At 21.5% G+C, this 23490-nt stretch overlaps 1 protein-coding gene across 1 annotated transcript in view; it reads right to left on the bottom strand.

Moving 5' to 3' along the window:
• The window catches only part of LOC129614111 (guanine nucleotide-binding protein G(s) subunit alpha), an 89679-nt gene extending 66963 nt beyond the window's left edge, over positions 1 to 22716 (bottom strand). Inside the window, exons 1-2 of the mRNA XM_055528504.1 lie at positions 22502 to 22716; positions 8391 to 8434 (exon numbers count right to left, since the gene is read on the bottom strand). The gene's annotated coding sequence lies outside the window, so the exon portion shown is untranslated. The remainder of the gene's footprint in view (positions 1 to 8390; positions 8435 to 22501) is intronic.
• Between the last annotated feature and the right edge of the window lie 774 nt (positions 22717 to 23490).

Genomic DNA, 23490 nt, shown 5'->3' with positions numbered 1-23490 from the left:
ATGGTCCACTCATTGTCATAAAAGATAAAGAAGAACAAAAAAAAAAAAAAACAAAACTTTTCAAGGTCGTTACAACTAAAGAAAATTATTTTAGTCAAAAAAAATTATAAAGGAAAACAAGTTCATGTTATCCTCTAACATTAAGTATATATATAATATATGCATATATATATGAGCATAAGAATCTAGATATAAAATATAGATGCATGTGATTTTTATCATAAATTTTACAAAACCTTTATACCTTATAAGTATGTGTATAATATGTAAGTATATATATAGAAAATTTTCTAAAATAAAAAATCATTAAAAATTTCCCTTGATCTTTGAAATAATTTTACATTTTATGAATGTACATACATATATGTATATATATATACATAATGTAACTAAATATATATAGGAATAGAATAAGACTAAAATTATAAGATTATAAGAATAAGAAAAAAAATATTATTATTCTAAATATAAAGTTTATAGTTAGTTATGAAAAAAAAAGGAATAAAAGTTTTAACCTACAATGGAAATGAACACCATTTCGAACAATTTGTGACCTAAATTTTAATTTCTATTTTTAAATTTCATATTCACATTTATTAATATATGCCCACATAACGTACATATATACAATTATTATTAGGTACCTGTATGTACATGTATGCACAATTAAGTCCATATACATATTATAAGGATAACTTACAATTTATGATGAATTTTTATTACACATGTATTTTATTATTTTAGCCTTCTGTTATTTCAATAAAACTTCAAACAATTATTAAATGACAATTAAATCAAACGAAATGTCATTTAAGATGACTAATTATTAATTATGAAATGACATTTATATGATTATATTTACTGTTTAATTTACTACTCATTCTGTTTTTACCTGTTATTGAATATTATAAAAAAAAACAAGGGTGCTATCTATCGGTAAGAACTTAAAACATAGGTAATATGCGTATGATATTTTGTCTACGGTTGTTGTTTAAATGATTGACAAATTTTCACTTATTTAATGCTTTTTTATTTTTAAATTTATTGGTAAACTGTAAATTCAATTTTGTTATTGTGACAACATAAAATAATTTTGCAGGAAATTTTTCAATTTGTAATCAAATGACACAATAATAATATTGCTCTAAATATAAAAGATATATAAGTAATATCCAAACTCGAAGTTGACAGTTATATATTTATTCAATCATAAATTCCAATTGTCTATAGTTCGGTTTACAATTTTATAACATTACTCTTTAATATAATGATGCTTATACATATATTGAAGCTCCTTTTGGAAGCTTAACATTAGAAGACTGAATATTTGGTTATTGCTTGCAGCCTCGTTTTTTTACTGCACTATAATAAGTAGTTCGTTCTAATTCGTATAGTTTGCTACTTTAAAATTAATATAAAATTTTTATATTTGTGAGATAATACCGACTAAAATATTTACTTGATATTAATTATAATTCAAATATTGCAATTTTTTGTTAAATCTATTAATAAATTTTAAGTAGACAATATTAAGCAAGTACTTATACAAACATTGTATAACTACTTATACGAGTACATATATATACACTATGTATTGATATTAATTGACTCAATTAAATATATGCTTGTCTCTTTTAATATAACCTTTTTGAAAATGAAATAATTTCCGAAAATTTTATTTTTAAATTAACACGTTCATAAGTAAATATACATAGTCGTATATACATATTATATAAATATGTATATACGTATAAATTTACTTATATACATTTTGCATTTACTTAATGCTCTTACATGACAAAAAACGAAATTGCATTCCATATATGAAAATTTGTAAAATTTCTTTATTTTTCTGTTGACATTTCCAAAAATATACATATATATATATATATATATATATATATATATATATATGTATATATATACGAACACCTACTCTACAAACAATATACAAACATTGAATACACAAAAATTGAACAACATATTTTACATATTTTTATTTATATGCAACTTGTATGCACATTTCAATTTAAAACATACAAAAATAGTATGAACGCATGTTATTAAAAAAAAAAAATTCTTTCTTTTTTTTTTTTAATTTTTGAAATCCTGGAAATAAATTTTATTTTTTTCTAATAAGTAAGTCGAAAAAAAAAAATTAGTACTAAAAGCATCACTTGCAAAAATCCTGTACAATATTTTTTTTTTCCATTTTATGCAGTAAATTTTTTTTTCTGTGTTTTATTTTTTGTAAAATAGGTCATAAAAGGATAATGTTATAGAGGAAAAAATTTATATATTTTCATGTATATTTTTATTATTTATATACATATGCATATAACAATATTTTTAATACATTTTGAAGCAACAACTAGGAAATTATATTGCACATATATACAAATTTATGTATTCAATAGAATAGGGAATTAAAATGTTGTACAAGTACAATGTAAAATGGGGGTGAGAAAGAAAGACAAAGAGAGAGAGAGAGAGAGAGAGAGAGAGAGAGCGAGAGGAAAAAAAATATCTAGGACAAGTTCATAGTTGTAGTTTAATTTTTTTTTTTGTGTTTTTTTCTCAAATTCATATGGGAAAATGATTCGTTATTTTAATGTTTTTTTTTTGTTTTTTTTTTCTCTGTGTATAAACATACATGCATACATATATGCAATCAATAATCTATTTAAAGAAGATAAACAATTTTTGTAATCCTATATGAAATTTTCACCAAATAAAAAATTATAACTATGATGTATGTATGTACATATGTACGTTCTTTTACAATAATCTAATTTCAATAGCATCTATATAGAATTTTTCTAATATGACAAATATGTTTGTAAGTATGTGTACGTACACTTTAGAATATAAAGAGTTTCTCTTTTTCTATTTCTATACATTTTTATTTTCTATACAATTTTTTTTTTTTTATAAATTCTTTTTACTTATTGTTGTTAATATTATGGAACGTGTCCAAGTAATGAAAACTTTAATAAGTTATTATAATATTTATTTAGTTTATTGAGTATATACGAGTATATGGTTGGTTGTATGTTAAAAAGGAAAAAAAAAAATCGATTTTTAATTAAATTGAATTTACATAAAAGAGAAGCTCCATATTGTTTTTTGGCACATTTCCAAAAACGAAGAAAAAAAAAAGAAAAATTGAAAAAATAATATGCCTATACTAGTTTAATTCTGTCTGTCTTTAATGCTAAAATTTTTGTAAACAAATAGATCTATCTCTTAGTAAATACATTATTGATCTGTAAACCAAAATTTTTCTGATTTCCTCCTTTCTTTCAAATTATAGTTTTTCAAAATCGAAAAAATGCAGATTTAAGACAAGTTACTGTGCCTTAACCGAAAACAATTTAAACAAACAAAATTTTTCAAACTCATTAAACATAGAAGACTTATTTTTTTCTATATCAATATAAGAAACTATGACAAAATATTAGATTATCGAATGATTTCTTCAAATTAACTGTCATTTCAAACCAGATTTTTATTAAGTTTTCTCTTACGTGGCAAATTTTCATGGTCTAAAGTCTGGAACTTTAACAATTCATTGATATCGGTAATATTTATTGTATTATATTACCAATTCTTTATATTTGATATAAAATTTGAGAAAATTTATTTTCCATCCCTTATTTTTTCGATACTTTTGTATAAAATCTATGGGGCTTCTATATAAGTTAATATATGTAACAATAATCATCTTCTTGTTCAACAATATTTAAATTTGTAAACGGTTTTTTAAAATTTAATTACTTCAAGATTCACCCTCTAAGTATGCAATATTACTTGTATGAAAATATAAGAAATATTTCAGTGGAAGATCCTTTCCATTATTAGCTGTGTTTACAGAAAATTTATTAGCAAGAGAAATGAAAAATATATCAAAAAGTCTTCGTGTAAACATTGATATTTAAACTTAATGCTACATGCTGACGAATTAATTTTCAACTTAATATGTTAACGGAAAATGTGCTACATTTATCGAAAAATGGGCTTAAACTACTAAATTTTTTTGATATTATATAGACACTAATGTTATATTCAGTTCAAAAGAATTTTACTTATACTTATTTGTATAAAAGATTTTGATAAAAATTTCAATTTTTGAAACAAAAAAAAAGCAATATTTCGTTTTATTTGTGAATTGGGATGCATTGGTGCTCTTTACATGTGAATTTAAATTTTGGTTATACCAAGAACAAATTTTAATTTTTGAAACTGAAAATATTAAAATAGTAATTTTATAGATTATTTCTATAATACTACGCATATAGTAATTACTGTTTAGGTAGAAGAAATAAAAATTGTTTTTAAGAAACTGTAGTAAGTAAAGTCGGTTATAGATTTACTAAAATTTTTTGAATATTTTATCTTGATTACTATATTCGTTTTGATTCATTTTCAATTCTGTATAGCCTCGTTATACTTCAAAAAATATGGATTAAAATATAAATCAGTTTTTGAACATTTCTGACAGCTATTATTTCGATTTACTTTCAGATTTATCCTAAATACGTAAGTCGTATATATATATGGACATTAATAAGTATATAGGACTTTGAAAGTTCTGTAACTCTGAAACTAGCATTTTTTTTTGTAATACAAAACTATGTACTCAATGTCAACTTATTTATATGTACTTGCTATGATCCCAGTCGTCTATATTAGAACTTAGATATTCTATATTAGAACTTTTATAACAATGCAATATAAATTTTTGTAATAGGTCTCATATTTTTGTTCCTACAATTACAGCTTACATAACTTAAAAAATTTAATATTAGAAATATTGTAGATTCGACAATTTATAATTAGTTCAAAGAATATTTTAACTCGTTGTATAAGTATTTTTTGTAACTATAGTTGAGTTAGTAAAATATTAAATGTATAAAATATGTATGTATAGGCACTCAAACTGATACAAATTTATTTTACCAATAACAATAATCTCAAAGGACCTTATAAATTTTTCAAAAATTTCAGACAGATTTTTGTTTTTTAAATTTAAAAAACAAAATTCAATGACAATTTATGAATAGTATTTTTTTTAATATAGTAAGTAATTGATTGAATTTACATAATTAATTTGTAAGTATACATATGTATATATGTTGGTATATTGGAATGCAATACAATAATTGGAATACTTGATTATATATAAAATATAAATTAAATTGCATATTAAAAACATTTTTGAAATATAATTCTGGCACATCAGAATCCCATCTGAATTAAATTAATTAAAAAAAATATATATAAGTATATTATTTAGTTCAAAATTCAAATGTCATAATTATTTTGATTTCAATTTTGAGTATATGTTGTACATATGCATTAAGAATGTAGTGCTACATACATTATACATTCATATATAGGTAGCTATATCACTGTACTCACTTTTACTATAAGTACCCACTGTTTAAGTATATTTATAATTTAAAACACGTAGTTATGCCAATTGTCACAACTGCTTAATAAATTGATTAAATTCTAAACTAAAGTATTATTAAGCTATTAATCGTTTTTTGAACTATTACAAGTTTGAATGATTTGTATGATCAAATCATAAAAGTAATTTTGAATGGTTGGTTGACATGGCCGGTGCAGCTGGTCCACTGCACCCCAGTTAGAAGAAATGTGACGTTTTACTACCGCTACTCCGTAATCACCAGACTGTCATTGAGCATACGATTACTGGAAGGCTATTTAAACCACCCGGTTCTCTTGAGGAATCTATTTAAATCCCCGATGCTAATAAATCAATATTTCTTCCAGCTACGTCACACATGCTCTGCCTCAGGTGACCATTCCGGCTCCGCCCAGGGTCGGATTGTGAAAAAATGGCCTCCTTTTTTTAATTGAAGTAAAATCCCAGCCTAGCTGCATGCTTCCCTCAACGATCAATGTCCCGCGCAGCCTGCCGTCAATCAGACAATGTTTGCTCGAAACATCGCAAGGTGACTACCTGATTTCTTAAGGGAGCATTTGAACCACTCCTCTCTTGCCATCTCACATGTTGACATTTCTTTCCACCTGCGGTACGATATATAATACCTATATACATATGCATTTCCACTGTGTTGATGGAATAAAATCCGTTTCGCCACATAATTTTTAATACAACGTATAGTTTTACTTTATGATTTTTTAATTTGCTAAGTGAATTTACATAAGTAAAGTAAGACTTTTGCATACCTTATACATTTTTAAAATGAAAATATTATTCAAAATATACAATGTACAAGTTGATAGAAATTACACCAAAAATTAATATGTTACTTATCAATTAAAGTCTCCGGGAATCTCTCAATGTCAAGCATCAAATTACAAATTTCTTTAATTCAAATTTTAGTAAGTAATTGATATGTATATGTAAATCTAAGTGTATGTGCTCTAAAAATTTTTCACTTGGTCTTATTTGAATTCTTAAAACAGTTTAAGAAATAAAAAAAAAATACAGCAGAGAACAAGAAAACATAATCCGATGTGGTCATCACATAACCGAGGGTATATAGTAGATTTTCTTAATAATATTAAAAAATTCAAGAAATCTAGTTTTATGTACTTTAAATGTAAGGGTCGCACAGGGTTATTAAAATATCTTTTGCACATTTATTCCAAAATTACATTTTAAAATTTGATAAATTTCTGGCTATTATAACACTAAAAATATAAATTTAATAGGTTCACTTTTGGAGCTTTCAATAACAAACCGAATTTAAATACAAAGTTTCAAGAAATTCCGTTTAATATTTGCTTAGATATAATTAATAATGTTAAATCATTTTCGAGTAAAGCGAGATAATTCCGAGAACATGCAATTACCCAAAAATTTGATCAATTCACCACACCCCTTTAATATATGTACTTATTCCTATTCCTTACTCGACATGTGAAATTTGTTACGATCACAATACCTCCTTATTTTATGCAATCCGGTCGTATAAAAAATACATGAATTCTTTGAAAATATTAAAATCCTTACTTAAATAATATGATAATTTAAATAATAACACAAAAAAAAAATCATACACCTATTACATTTGTATAAAATTTGTATGCTTCGGTACCATATTGATAGCATTGTTTTAATATAATCAAAGCTAAAAAAAAAGAAAACAAATAAGAAATAATAAAAAGTAAAAATGAGAAAACAAACAAACAAACTAATATAAAAAATACATTTTGGTTTTCTTTTTTCGTTATTCTCTTAATATTGTTTTCCTCCTTTTATAGTTGGCCGTGTGTGTAAATTTTTCACGTCAATTTATTTAAAATATCATAATTGCGTCAGCAACAGTGTATAATTTTGTTTTTTGTTTCTTTTTTTTTTTTTTTAATCTTCAGCATACATGTACGTATACAATCAGTAGCCGGCTGTTTGTATTATTAAAAAAAAAATTTAAAATTTATTTTTTGACTCACACTTTGTCACAATAATTTAAATAAGTATTAGAAAAAAGAAAAGCAAAAAAAAAAAAATTAAAACAGTTTCACATTTCTAGTTAAGCCGAAAAAATACTTTTTTTTTTTAAATTAAATTTAATTAAACACATGTACATATATATGTATATACATATTTTAAGCATACATACTTATACAGCAAAGCATACATGTCGATAAATTTCATTAGAATTTCGATATTGTCCAAAACAGAAAAAGGATTAATTTAGATTTTAGACTTTTAGAAAAATGCTAATCTAAATTCGAAATTCAAATCACATTCACAACATTATTCCATTTATTATTCGATTTTTCTAATTTATAATAAAAATTCTAATTAAATTTTTTTTTACACAAGATTTAATTTTGATTAACGCACTGTATTGTAAGTGAGTAAGAAAATTTCGTCGTGACAATATCACAATTACTCTTACATGCACCGGCTATGAACTGAGATTATCTTTGTGATCTTAGTATATAGAAAAATGGATAGTTTCTCTTGATTTATGCATGTTTGCTAAAATTATTTAAGTAATTAATAAGATTGTTTATAAATTTAAAAAATCTTATCGAAAATCTAAAAATTTTTTAAGAAAACTTTAAATAACTTGAAAAATTGCATTTTTTACTTACTAAAATAAAATTAGTTTGCACATAAAACTAAAATGAAGCTAAAATTCAGTAAAATGAGTAAAAATAATAAAAACAAAGTTTATGCGTTTATGCTTTTCTTATACATATATGATATTCTTAGTAAATTTTCTCAATAATTGGAATATTACATGGACGAGATATCGAAGAATCAATTCCCATGTAGGAATATAGCGAATAAGTATAATTATTAGTCCAAATATCAAATTTATATATAAAATACATAGTTTACTAAATGAATATAGTTTATGAAAATTTTTATTCTTTCTTACCTGATATTCTAATAAGTTGAATTGCACTAATCATAAAATTAAGACTGAAATGGAAAAAAAAATATTATTGTTTTAACATTTATTTAATAATTTATGAGTTGTATGAGAATTAAAGAAACTATAATCTTAATAAAATTTAAAAAACGCTTAAGATTGAGTAATTATGCACTTTCCCTAATTTTTTTATGTATTTTGTTTTTTTAAAATAGCTAAAACTAACAATATGATTATTTAATTTTATTTGTAAAATTTTTAAAAGCGTTGAGGCTACATTCAAGGCACCAAAGTGTATAATAGTTTGGCAACAAATGTTGAATATGTACTATACTAGTATAACCAATAAATAACTATGCTTTTCTTTAAGAAACTACTATAAAAATCTGAATTGACCAACTAATTAACCAAATATGTAAAGGTAAAAGTTATTTTACGCCTCAGTTTATGCAACACAATTTCAATATTTTATAGATTGAAATGCGAATATGAATTCGGTGAATTAGTTTTTTTTTTATGCAATATTTCATTATTATTGAATTTTTAAATTAAAATATGCACAAAACATAAATAAGAATTAGAATCTTTATAAATAATATTACAAACATTAATTTTTTTTGCAAATATTAATTTATTGTTTACATTGGCACATTGTTTACATATATAGATCTTCTTCAAAATATAATCTTCAAAATGTATTCAGCAACTAAACAAAGATATTTCTGCTTTAAAATACAATGTAATAATGTACATTAAATGTAATAATTTTGATCAAAAGATATTTAAGTTATTTAAGAGACAAAAAAATAATAAATAAATAAATAAACTATTGTTATTAACAGAGAAAAAATGTTACCAATTAGGAATTGTAAACTGTTCAGTGGCACCACAAAAAAACAAAAAAAAAAAAAACAATAACAATCAAAAGCGAAGTGTGAAACTGAGAATGTTAAGCACTATATTATTATCTATATGCACGTATATAAGTATATATGTAGCTATAACACATACCAAAGTAAATTTATATAAGATATGCTACATAATTCATATATATTTATATACAAAAAGTATTAAACTAATTTAAAGCAATTGTAGGTAAATACACACATTAATGCATGAAATTTTTAAATTAGTTTTGATTTTGTTTTTTTTTTTTTTGGTTTTTATTCATTTAAGAATTTACGTATGTCAAATTTTGAGTGTTTTAAAAAAAAAACTAGAATAGTTAAGACATTGTAAAATATAGTCTTAAATTTAGTCTTAAATAAAGTTGTTAAATGTGTAGTTATTGGTTCACTTTATGGAAAACTACGTAAGCACTTGCTATCACTTATTGTACAAAATTTCTTACTTACTTATGCATATATATACTCGTATGTATATATTAATAAGTATCGTAATTTCTTATTTAGTTATTGGATCATTAAATATTGCTTGATATAGAATATGTAAATGTTCTAAAATTCAAGGGATTAAATTAAGGTATCTGAAAATTGTCTTTTAAAAATTTAAACGTTCAATACACGGACACTCCTTCAACTTGTTACAAACTTCAAATTAAGTTGAAAACGAATTATCGAGCCGCATGTCATACACATAGTACATACGTAACCCATTTGTAAGTGAAATTGTAGTTATGCTCGGATTTTTGTAAAGTCTAAGACAAGCTAAAATAAAATTTCAAATTTACGGACAATTTAAAATTTCAAATTTACGGCAATATTACCTATTGATGGTTTTTTGATTGAATGTAATTTTTTCACTTATAAGATGTAAATTTTAGCCCTATAATAAATAATTTAAATTTCTGTTAAAATAATTGTATGTGTATAATTGTATAACATAAAATAACTTTCATTACATATAAGTATAATAACTTTATATGCTTTTAATATTTTAATATTTAATTATTATTAAATATAAATCTTTAATTTTTTAAAATATTCGATTTAAAAATTAAAATATTTTTTTTGAAAAATTTTTGAAGTTTTCATAGAGAGAAAATATAATATATTTTTTTTTTTAATTCTAATAATATGTGCTATTCTAAATTTTTGAAACGTATGGTGATTAGTGATAAACTCTCTTGGTTCTCAATATTCTGTCTGTACACAAAAATATATACAATACACTTTTAATAAAATATGAATGTATATATATATATATACGCATGTATATAATTGACGTTTTTCTCTTTTCTTCAAATTCTTTCATATATTATATTTATTTATACAAATGAGTATGTGATTGAGTAAGAACGTATGTATATATAAATACATATTTAATATTATCGTTTTTCATTTACGTTTTTCTGTTAATATTTCTTTAATTTTATTAAATCCAAATTGAAGGGGAGAATTAATTATTTGACTCAAAAGAGCTTTCCTATAATATATAACAAAAAAAAAAAACAAAAAAACAAAAAAAAAATAAATTTTATTCTGAAAAATTGAGAAAGCTATTTTTACTTAGTTTTTTTTTTTTTTTTGTTTTTCTTACTCAATATCAAAATAATCTCTACTTTTAAAGTTTATTGTGTATTTTATTGTTGTTCTTCTTTAATATTTTGTATATAAGTATATTTCTCCAACTTTTGTTTATTTTTTTCTCACGAAACAACTAGAAAGTATCCTCCCAATAATATTGAATTTCTGTTTTTTTTTTTTGTTTTCTTTTTCTTTCTGTTTCTGTCACTTTTTGTGCTTTCTTCCAATGCAAATTATTAAGAGAGAGAAATTTTCAATTTTTTTTTTCTTCTTGTTTTTAATATTTTTTTTTTCTTATTTCTATACAAGTATGCATGAGCGTATTCATGTATGTATGGATGCAAGTGTGTTTAGAATAATATAATTAAATGAATGTATAGATATTTGTTAAAAATTCGCGTTAGCAAAAATCGAAAATTTTTACTCGAAATAAGTTTGAAAATTGATGATCAAAAAAGAAGAAGAAGAAGAAAAAAGAGATATACAAAAATTATATTTTTCTTTTTTTGACTAACACACCCTTTCAATTACTTTTTTGTTTTTCTTCTTTTTTTTTTTTCTTGTTTAAGAGCTTTTAAAATTAAATAATAATATACAATATGGTTATAATGAAATATTTATACATGTTTGTGAATAAACATTTATAATACATACAAATAATATTTATAATTTATGTGTATAGAAATGTATGCACAAAACCAAACACTTTATGTATGTATATACATATATGTATATATGTATGTATATTTAAATAGAAAATTATATCTGGCGGATTATGGAGTAATATCTGTCATTTACTGGAGAAATTATAGTATTTTTTTTTCTGCTTTTAGTGTATATAAAAATACAAACACGTGCACATACACAAATATATTTCAAATACATAATTTTTTTGAATATACATATTGTATATGCATGTATATGCCAATTATATATCATGTTTGCATGTATGTATAATAAAAATTTAAGTTACTATTTTTACAATACAGTACAAGACATAAAAATTATTGTTTCAAATTTGAAGAATACAAAAAACGAAAATACAACAAAAAAAAAAAAGCAAAAAAAAAAAAAATGAAACTATTGTATAAAAAATGATGACCTTGAATCTAAAAAAAGAGAGAAATAAAGATTTTTGTTCTTTTATTTTTTTATTTTTAAATTTTTTGTTTTTTTTTTTTCATTTCTTCTCCTGTTCGCAATTTAATTTTGGAAAAGTGATATACATATAGTGAAATTTGGGATAGTAAAAAAAAAAATATCGTTATGTTTATTGTAATATTCATACATAAATTTTGTAATACATGTAAGTACATACATATGACAGTTGTATGTATGTATATATATATGCATGTAAATGAATATATATTGCAATTATTTTAAAGTAAAAAATCATATTTAATTCAAAAAAAAAAAATAATAAATTATGAAATTATGTTAAAATCGTTTTTTTTTATAAATAAACAAAATTTTATTAGTAAATCAGTTTATTTTTATATATTTCGAGTGCTTGTACATATAGTAATTAAGTGAAATTTAAGATAGATAGAAAATACTAATACTGTTTTAATCATGTACGTGTATAAAGCAAATTGCAATACTTATATACAATAGCAATCCAAATTTTGTCAATTAAAATTTAAGGGTTATTCAATTTTGATTAATATTATTTTACTGGTGAATTGCTTGTATTCCATGCTGGCTTTCATCGATATTCATATTTCATTGATATTATGAAATTAATATATACTTATTTTTTTTTTGAATAATCGTCTTGTATGATAGTTACTTTTAATATTACTTATGTCATGCATTTATTAATCATTATACAATATGTTCGGCTAATAAATAATAATACTAAATTTCATTGCATACTTCTTGGAGAAAATAAAAATTAATTGATGTGACTAATATAAGAAATGACAATATTAATTTGTTATACAATAATGATAAGTGGTTTTAATATTGCTGATACGCAGTACAACCTTAGAAATAAATTATATATGTGGTAACGTTGTTAATAAACTTCAACTTTTGTGGAATGTTATCCTTACAATTTGTTGACGGACCCTATACTGTGGAATAGTATAGACTCTTTCGGATCATTATTTCTAATTTCTACTTCAAGGAAACTAAAAAAAACTGGGAAACATGTTTTAGAATAACTAAAATAATATTGAGAATATTGTGTTGATTAAATAGATTTTGAGTTTGTTATTTTCACGTGTTTTTCAAATACAAGCCCCATATTATATGCAAAATTTATATTTTTAAATTTTCCTATACATAGCTATCTAGCCTGGGTATTTTATATAATTGATTTTATTCTTTCAAATTACTTTTGTTAGCTCGAATTTCTAAAATATTTAAAGTATTTTAAAAATATTTAAGGATATGCATACATTGTCTTAAATTAGACAAAACATAACTGGGTAAAAACATATTTTTATATAGTTTCATTTAAATATTGTAAATTACATGCTATGTAATTTTAAAAAAGGTTATGTTTATATGAATTCTCTAGATAATCTAAACAATTGAACTAAAAAAAGCGATAAATTTCAAAGAATGCAATAAACAATGTTCATATTTATTTGTACATTAGCGTAAATATTTTATGTACATAAGTACATTCTATGCTTATTAAAAAGGGTAACACATTCATGTTACAAAAATATTTCAAATTGTATTGATTCCCACGGGGTATTTAATTATATGTGTATATGCAAGTGCTATATATATCAGTACTTTTTAGTTCATTACAACTTGTGTAATTTTAAAATACTTTCAGTTGTAAATTTCGCTACGTATTTATTATATAACAATGTACCAATAACGTAATATATATATACGAGTATATATAAGCCCTCATTTAAAATAACTATATTTAAGTAGTTATTATTATCAAGGATATATGAAATATTTTTATTCCTTTCAATTCATTCTGATTCAAATAACATGAAATGATGGAAATTATTGATTATGATAATAATTATTTAATTTTAAGCACTATTCAAAACTTTTGATTGACTCATTCAATTAATGGCGAATTCTGACCATAATTATAAATTTTATTAATAATTTATGTATAATATATGTAAGTATATGGTTTGAATTTTTGACTATTACAATCATCGAATTTACTTTTCACTATTACTTATATTTTTCTATGTAAATACTTAAATGAAGTAGATTTTTAATGATTCTATTAAAAAATTTCTCTGTATATTCAAAATATTTCTGGGAAATTAATTAATTTTTGTTTGAAATTGAAATATTTGTTAAAGGGTAAAAATTCAAAAACGTAAACGAAAATGCAAGTAACTATGCATATTATGTTTCTAGTTAATGATTGTTAAAATTCAATATTATAATTAATAAAATTTCTATAATATACTTGATATTAATTTAAGTGCATTTAGTTGAAGTATAACATTTAGAGAATTTTTAAGCGAAATATTATTTTTCATTTGACTAAATTATGGATACAATACAATTATGGATGAAGTAATAATTTGAGCAGGAAGTCAAAAAAGGAAAATGTTTTCAATTTTTTTTTTTTTTTTTGGTTAATAATCTCAAATTATTGTACGAAATTGAAAATGAATCATATAACTAAGAAAAATTTATTTTTTATTTACAAAATTTTCCAAAAAAATTTATTCATAATTTTCAATTGAAATGTAAAAAAATATTAAATATAGGAAACTGTTATACTAATGAATCAATGTTATAAAGTGTGTATATTGTATGAAATACAAAACCTATAAGTAATATATATAAGAAAAATTGTATTTTTTAAGAAAAAAATCCCAAATAACTAATGTTATTGATCAACAATTAAATGCAAAATGTAAACTAAAAATTATAAATAAGTATAAGTAAAAAAAAAAAATTCTGTTTAAAAAATTGTTTTAAATTTAAAAAAATTCAATAGGTAAATAATTAGAAATTTTCTTATGCAAAATTTGAAAAAATTCTGTATTATTAACAAAGAAGAAACTTTTCTGCAAAAGTATGATTAATTCAGTTTAATATGAAAAGAAAAAGTTTTTCCATGGAAAAACAAAAAAATTTTCAATATTTATTTTTTATTTTCATTAAAAAAATTTTTTATTTTACTCAAATACACCTCACGTTATATATGATTATATCAAATCAGAATTTTAAACTTGTTGAGAACAGTGCTTCCAAAATAGACACCTAAAATGTTTACAAAAACTAATTATCAAGTAGTTGAACTATGGTATCTTACAAATTAAGGTAGCCTTATAATATTCAGTCAGAGTTTACAACAACTTTTATACTTCAAAAGCATTTATATATACAGTGTGATTCAGAAAGGTATACAATCACATATACCATTGGTTAGAGGGTCGAAATCTCAAGGGTTTTCGAGATAAGTGTTGAGAAATCTTTTATGGTACAGAAGATATAGCACGAAAACCATTTCTGTGTCAAGAAATTTCGTGAAAATTCGTTAAAATCCCTGTATCTCGAAAACCCTTGAGATTTCGCATCCATTACGAAGCAAAATTTTTACCCATTTTCGACCCTCTAGAAAATGGTATGTGTTGTTGTATACCTTTCTGTATCACCCTGTATACTAAATGATTGGGAAAAACAAGTATGTGATTTACTTAATTATAATTGATTTAATTTTTGGGGGTAAATTGAATTCTTTGGAATATTAATAGCATTCGATTCGTAAAAAATAATAAAAAAAAATTGGTTCTACTATAATTTTTGAAGATCTCTATTAAGTTTTATCAGTCTATCATGGTGACATGATGTATTATCAACGACTACTCCAATATTCCAGTAGTAAAATAAGAATAATAAATTCAAAACTAACAGTTTGGAAGCAACTTTAAAATTTTCATTTTTCACTTATTTTCTTTTTGTTTCTGTATTTTCTTTACTTATAAAAAAAAAACTTTTTGTTTATTTACTCAAAATTTCTGTTGAGTCCTAAATATGTATTCCAAAAGTATAGAGAGCAAAAAAAGAAAAATAAAATTCAATGGCAACAAAAATTTTTTTTTTAAAGAATAGAAAAAATTAATTTTAAATGACTAATCAATCAATTCAAATAAAGATTGTATTCTAAAAATAAATATTTGGAAGTAGTTTTAATTACTTTTTCATATGGTACTCGTATGTGTGTACATGTATATGAAATTTTTTGAAAAAAAAAAAAATTCAAAAAAATAAAAAATGCAAAAATCCAAATTTCCTCGTAAAATATTAAACTATTTTTTAAAAATTCTAAATTTTTTTGCTTTTTCAAAAAAGATTTTCGGCGAAAGTAAGAGGAAAAGAATACGCACTTAAATTATATTTTCTTCATAAAAGCAGAATTTCTGGGAAATATTTAAAAATTGGGAACATACGATATACATACCATAAGTAAGTAGGTACATACACATATGTTTTCTTTAATCTTAATAAGTAATAAGTTTTCAAAAAAATAATTATGGATGAAGAAAAACTTCCCAATACAATATTACTTTTCTTAGTAATACAGTTGAGTCAAACAAATGGTTTGTATAGAGTAGGACTTTTCTCTTTAAAAAAATAAAATAAAATACTTTCTTTTAAAAAAGAATCTCCGTTGTTAAAATTACTTTCATTTATATACCAAAATATTTCAAAGATTGCATATGTTTAGGATGAGAAAAAACAAATTTAGAGGCGTTAATATAATGCTCGATTTTAAGGTTTAATTGCCTGAGTTAAGAAAAATAATTATTTTTTTTTGATGACTGAAGGTAAGAATATAGATACCTTAATGATAGAAAAAACGGCGGAATTCTGAGTCAATCCCGTATATAATAGTCTTAAATATTCTTAAAAAATTTTTATACTTGTACCAGGAATATTTTTTCAAAACACTTACTTACTATTCCTTTATCAATAATTTTTAAAGTAACCTGAGTTTATATTTACATACACATGTATGTATAATAATTTCAAATTCTTTGTTTATTTCATTATCAATTATCATAAAATTCATATAACTATATGCCTTTATAAGTACAATGCATTTGTATCATATCACTGTACTAGCTTAGCATGTTAATGCATAAGTATGTTGTATTTATGTATATATGTATACAAATATTGTGCATGTGCTTTGAGTCAATTTCCTTTGACAAATTCTAAAAAATAATAAATACAGATATAAGTATTAAAAAAAAGTTAGTTTTAATTGCTTGTTATATTGCTATAAAATATAATTAGGTACTTAAATATTAAATTTAAGTACCTAATTTGTTAAAAAATTATGCTAAAATTTGTAAGTAAGTATACAAATTTATTAAAAATATATACTTAAAATTTAGAGAACAAGAACAAAAAAAAGAAGTTCGTTTCTCCTACCCCCCCAAAAACTAACAGTTTTTATTCATTTTTTGAGAACTTTTTATTTGTGGGTGAAATGCACTAGGACGTCTGAGGATAGTTTTGGAGCATTAAAGAAAATCAGATTTAACTGTTTTTTTTTTCGATATGCCACATCATCCTTTACACAACTTGGTCACACATAATTTTCAGATTACATGTAGCGAAAGTAATAATTGAGCTGGTTTTTTTGAAAGTGATATAAGGCCGTTTGTTTTATATATTGAGATATTTAAGGGTCTGTGTTTGAATCAATTTTAATTTATTTATTTTAATAATAACATAATTTGTCTATTTTATATATCTAAATAGAACTTTATTGTGATTGTAACTATATAGAGAGAGGGTATCTATGGTTCATCGAAATTACCATTAAATTAGTCTTTTTAAAAAATGGATTTATAAGTGCCACTTTAAAAAAAATTAGCTCAATTTATGTAAGAAATTTTTTAGGTACCGGAAAAAAACACTATACAGCTTTATAGAAAATTCTTGAATTTACTTTACTTGAAAGTAAAAACTTGATTTTATTTTGCTAATTACTAGAAAAATAAACAAAACTTATAAAAACTTTAATACTATATTTTTAATATTGTTCAAAAACATTAACATAAACATTTTATTTTTTTATAAAAAACTTCAAAGAATAACTTCCCGAGAGCTTTAACACTATAGTTTCGAACCACACTGCATACCTAGTTATTAGTTTTTTTTACACTGACTAATAATTACAACTTAATGAGTATGTGTAATGAATACACATTTGTATATATGCATATTTATAGTAAATAATACATATATACATACTCATATAAAATTTCAGAGAGAATAAGTAAAAATATTTATGTGTTATCAAAATTCTTAAATAAGAGAAATTAATAGAAAAATTTAACAAAAAAAAAAAAAAATAACAAAATATTCTCCAATTTCAATAAAATTTAAGCTAAAAGAAATAAGTAATGTACATTTATTACGTAAATAATAACAAAATATAAATAAAATAAAGAAAGAGAAAATTATACAGCTAGATGAAAATGTAAAAAAGTACAACACCATAAGCAGCGAGAAAAGAATGAAAGAACACAAAAAAAATAGAAAGAAGAAAATAAAATATAAAAACAAAATAATTATAATGAAAAAAAAATAAAATTGAAGAAGCATTTTGATAAAGTGCTCCTACAATAATAATGACATGCATATGATCAGATAAAAGAATAAACTCTGAAAAAAATAAAAACAAGAGAAAAAAGAAAAATATTAAACTATAATAGTCAAATCAGTAAGCGGATAAGAAAACTGATAAAGAAAAATAGATGTTTCACATTATTTTATTACAGTTGAAGCAGAAAATTAGAGAAATGAAGCAGGAATTTTTGTATTATAGACTACAGTCTGATAAGGTAAACTACATATAATTGTAGATTATTATTAAATTTATTCTCTTGAGTTATGTGGTATTTGTATGTATACCCTTTGTTAGTATATTTAATGGATTTTGAGAAACGAAACTTACTCATTTTTACTCAATTGGAATACTTGCAATTGCAAGTACTTTATATTTACATATACATATATTTATTTACATAATATTAATATATTATGTCACCATTATATTTGTCACACACTTCTCTACTCTAATACTCATAAATCATAATACGATATATATATATATGTATAAATATATATTTGTAAATATCATAATATACCATAATAACAATTATTTACAAATGTATTTGCAAAAAAAAATTGTACTCATAAATGCAAATTTTATTTTCTCTTCTCTTTTCTTTTCTTTATTGTTTTCTTTATTAAAATATGCAATTTGTTTAATGACATATGTTTTTATATAAGTATGTGTGTCAGTACGTAAACATCATACACCCTTTTGGAATTTTCTAAAATTTTCTATATAAGCACCTATAAGTATTTTGTGTGATACTTAAATTTATAATGTTAACATACATGTATATCAACTTTGTTACATATTATTTTTCTTTTTTAAAATGTTCATTCAAAGTAAAATGAGAAGCAAAAAAAAAAAAAAAAATAAATAAAGAAATATAATTGCTTTTTATACAATAATATTATTTAGAAAATTGATATTTCAATTTTATTTTTTTTTTATTTTTTTGATATTCTATTTTTGCTTATATGAGCAAACAACAGAAAAAACAAAATAAATACCTACATACATAATGAAAAAAATAAGTACTTATAATTCAATAATTTTTTTTTTTTCGTTAAAATACCGATACATACTTAATATATATATATGTACTTAAAGAATTTCTTCATAGACGGCGCTTATGGTTTTACTTTTACTTTTGTTATTTTTCTTTTTGTTTTTTATATTTTTTTTTTCAATGTAATACAATGAAGTATGCACATTTTACATATGTAATATGTGAGTCAATGTAAATTTGTGTATACTCTTTAATACAAACATACATATATGTATGTAAGTGTATACGAAAATACATTAAATAATATATATGTACATGCATACTTATAAGTAAGGCAAACTGTCAAATCAATTATAATCATATTTAAAGATTATTTTATTTTTATTATTTTTTTTTTCTTTTGCATTTTAAACTAAAGTATACACTTAATGCTTATGAAGTTTTAACAAAATTATTAAATTGAGAACAAAAAAGTATAGTATTTTTTATGTAAATAAGTAAAAAAAATAATATGAAAATTAATAAATTTATTTTTATTAAATAAATACCTTAGCTGGCATATTTATTTTCAAAGAATTTTTTAAATTTTTTGATAAATATAACATATTTTAAGGCGTAACAAAGAATTTTTGATTTATAGTACATTATTTACTAAATAACAATTTACTACTGAAAATTTACAATTGCAATTATTTTTTATTAAAATTAATTATTTATTATGGAATAACCATTCTTTTATATTTAAACAGATATTTATGTATAATAAAAATTCTATTTCTTCTGAATTACTTAGCATTTGACTTTGACTTTGTATTTTAAATACTCATGAGTAAGCAAGTATGCTTAAGTACATTCATAATAAAATTTTTGTTAATTTTCATATTCTGTAATTGTAAGAGTAATAAATTTTGCAATATTAAAAATCTAATTTGTCCCTTTCATCTAAAATTAATTTTTTTTTTTGCAAAATTAATTATTTAGAAAGGTTATTAAAAAATGCATGAAAATAAGATTTATATATATATCTTTAATAAAACTATCTATTAGTTATAAAATATTTTTAAATAATAAGTAATAAGATATTTTTTAACATAAGTAAATGTAAGTAAGTTTTATTAAAATTTTATGGAATTACGAAAATACCGTTAAATGTATCCTAACAAACTTGCATTAATAAAGTAAATAATAAAGTAAATGAAAATTATTTTCAATTAAAATATTGTGACTTGAAAACAATTAAAATATTGTGATTCAAAATTAACTTGATTGTCAAGTAAGTATTGCAAAAAAAAATACCATTATTAGTTAAGCTAGTTGCAAGTAATAACTTAAGTTAGTTTTAATTATTTAAGTAATATACTTTATATATTTCATTTTCAAATCCTAAATGCACATTATAATCAGCATCATGCTTCAGTTAACACTTTATCGACCGGTTGTGGTTGAGGCTGCCACTCAGTAAGTATCGGCTAAGTCGCGCTCAGTAAGTACCGGCTAAATTTTCACTATGCATTGTGTTGTGCTTATTCCTTTTGTTATAAAAAGTTATAAAAAGAGCAATCCACTGACAAAAACCGTCGATAATCAAAAGCCGATTAATAGGCTACGGGTCAATAAGCGCTGGCAATAGGGTACCTGTCGATGAGCGTAAGGAATCGAAAAGCCGATAAATAGTTTTTGGGTTTTACTAGTGACTTTAGCAAAAAACAAATCTGTTATTTTTAGTGCATTTTTTATGTTACTTAATTATATGCATTTTGATATGTTACTCATCATTTTATAAAAAAATTAATAATAAAAATAATTACCTACTTAGTATATAGGTTTGATGAATAAATTGAATTTTATTGATAAACCTAAAAGTAATTATTTTTAATATTAATTTTTTATTTTATATTATTATAGATATTAAGTTGATTACCCTAAAATAATTAAAAAATTTTTAATTATTATTACTTATATATAATTAATATCATATAAATATCGCAATATTAAAAGTTAATAAAATTATATTGAGTTGTAGTGTATAAGTATAATTTGTATTTTTAGAATTTTGGCATATTAATTGTAAAAGAAATATATACTTAATAAAAATTAACTAATTTCAATGATACAATTACAATATTCCTATAGTTAAATATATAGAAGTGTTGTAAGACCTGCATCGCCTTTTTCATAGTATTTATTAATATATTTTATAAGCAAATTCATATTTATTTTAACAAAAAAATCAATAGATACAATTCTTTTCTAAATTACTTACTATAAAAAATAAAATAAGTATAAATTATGAATTACTTAATTACTTACTTATAATAAAATAACGATAAAAATAATTCTAATCAAAAATAATACCGAAAAATTTTATATAAAAAAAATAATAAACACAAAACAAGTCGATTATTATAAGGAAATACAAAAAAAATTACTAAATATTTATAATAATATTTAAAATATGTAATATATACCTATAAGTGTGTAAGTAAGCAAGTATAAGTACTTGTTTATAAATCTATAAAAAAAAATATATATTATACTTTAGGTATATATAAAAATTATGTTATTATACTTAGTTAAAATTAAATAAATATTAAACAGAACTGTCAAGGCATTGAAAGAAAAAACAAAAATTATATTTTATATTACGACATACATACACAATTGTAAGTAAGTATGTAAATTCCTACTCATAATAATTGTAGTTATAATTTCTATACAGAAAAAAAAAAGCTTTACCGGAGAACACCATTGGTCGTTGTACATTATAATTAAAATAATAAGTAAAAGAATTATTGCAACATTAGTTTAATTTTTTTTTCTAAATATTTTCTCTCTTTTCACATTCTTAATTAATTTTATATATACTTATTTATTATAGATTATTCTCCTTCTTATTTATTACTCACTAAGTAAATTGCCTTTTTTTTTTAAACCTAATTATTCTTTGTAAACATTTAACATAATTAATAAAATAATTAATAATTTTAAATATGTAAGTATAATATAATATAAATAATTAATAATATAAAATTGTAAATATACTTACATGATAACGTATGTACATATGCACATATAATTACTTATTTGAATTAAAATTTAAATATACAGTTTGATAATTTTATGTGTTTTTTTTTTAATTTAAATAAATTTTAATTAACTTTTTTTTTTTATTTCACTTCAAATCGGAATTTTTAAATAATTAATTTTTCTATTTTATTTATTATTTTTTTTTTATTTATTTATTTATTCAATTTGAAATTTTATATATTCTTTCTTTTTTTCTTTTTTATATTTAAGTATTTGTCATTGATAATAAATTTGGGTAGATATTTTTGTAGGAGTAAATAAAATTTTGAGTATATTTAAAAAAAAAAAAATTCCTTAAATTTCAAAAGAAAAAAAAAATTAATACATGTAAGTATATAAGTAAATGTTTATTTTAGATTTTATTATTAAATTTTATTAATATTTCAAAATACATTTATATATATATATATATATAAATAAATATATATATATATGTACTTATATAAGTGCTTATTCATTATAAGTATTATTATAAGTATTATATATATATATATACATTAATCAGTTTAGAATTTTTAAATGTCTTTTAATTAATTTTTTTCTTTTTTTTATTCAAAAATTAATAAATTTTTTATTACTTATATATTATTATTATTTAATATAATATTTATTTTAACTTGTTATTATTATTTATATTTAAGTATGCATTTTCAATTTTCAATAGATACATTTTACTTATACGAGTATACCTAGATAACTACTTAATTAACTATATTCATAAATTCTTTAAAACAAAATTCTAACAATATTTTCAATGGTCATTAAAATTTAAAAAAAAAAACATTTCTTTATTATAATGGGAGCAATTTTCAAAAAAAATCTATACATATTTATTTACACATTTAATTTAAAGTTTTATTTTATTAATTGAATGAATATACTTGGGTACATTTATAGGTATATATGATAGGTATATTATTAATAAATATAATATAAAGTTTTTATAAT

This window comes from Condylostylus longicornis, unplaced genomic scaffold (assembly GCF_029603195.1).
Source record: "Condylostylus longicornis isolate FDR11 unplaced genomic scaffold, ASM2960319v2 ptg000101l, whole genome shotgun sequence".
In the NCBI taxonomy this organism is placed as follows: domain Eukaryota; kingdom Metazoa; phylum Arthropoda; class Insecta; order Diptera; family Dolichopodidae; genus Condylostylus; species Condylostylus longicornis.
The sequence above is the reverse complement of the archived record's forward strand: the minus strand, read 5'-3'. Positions and strand labels throughout refer to the sequence as shown.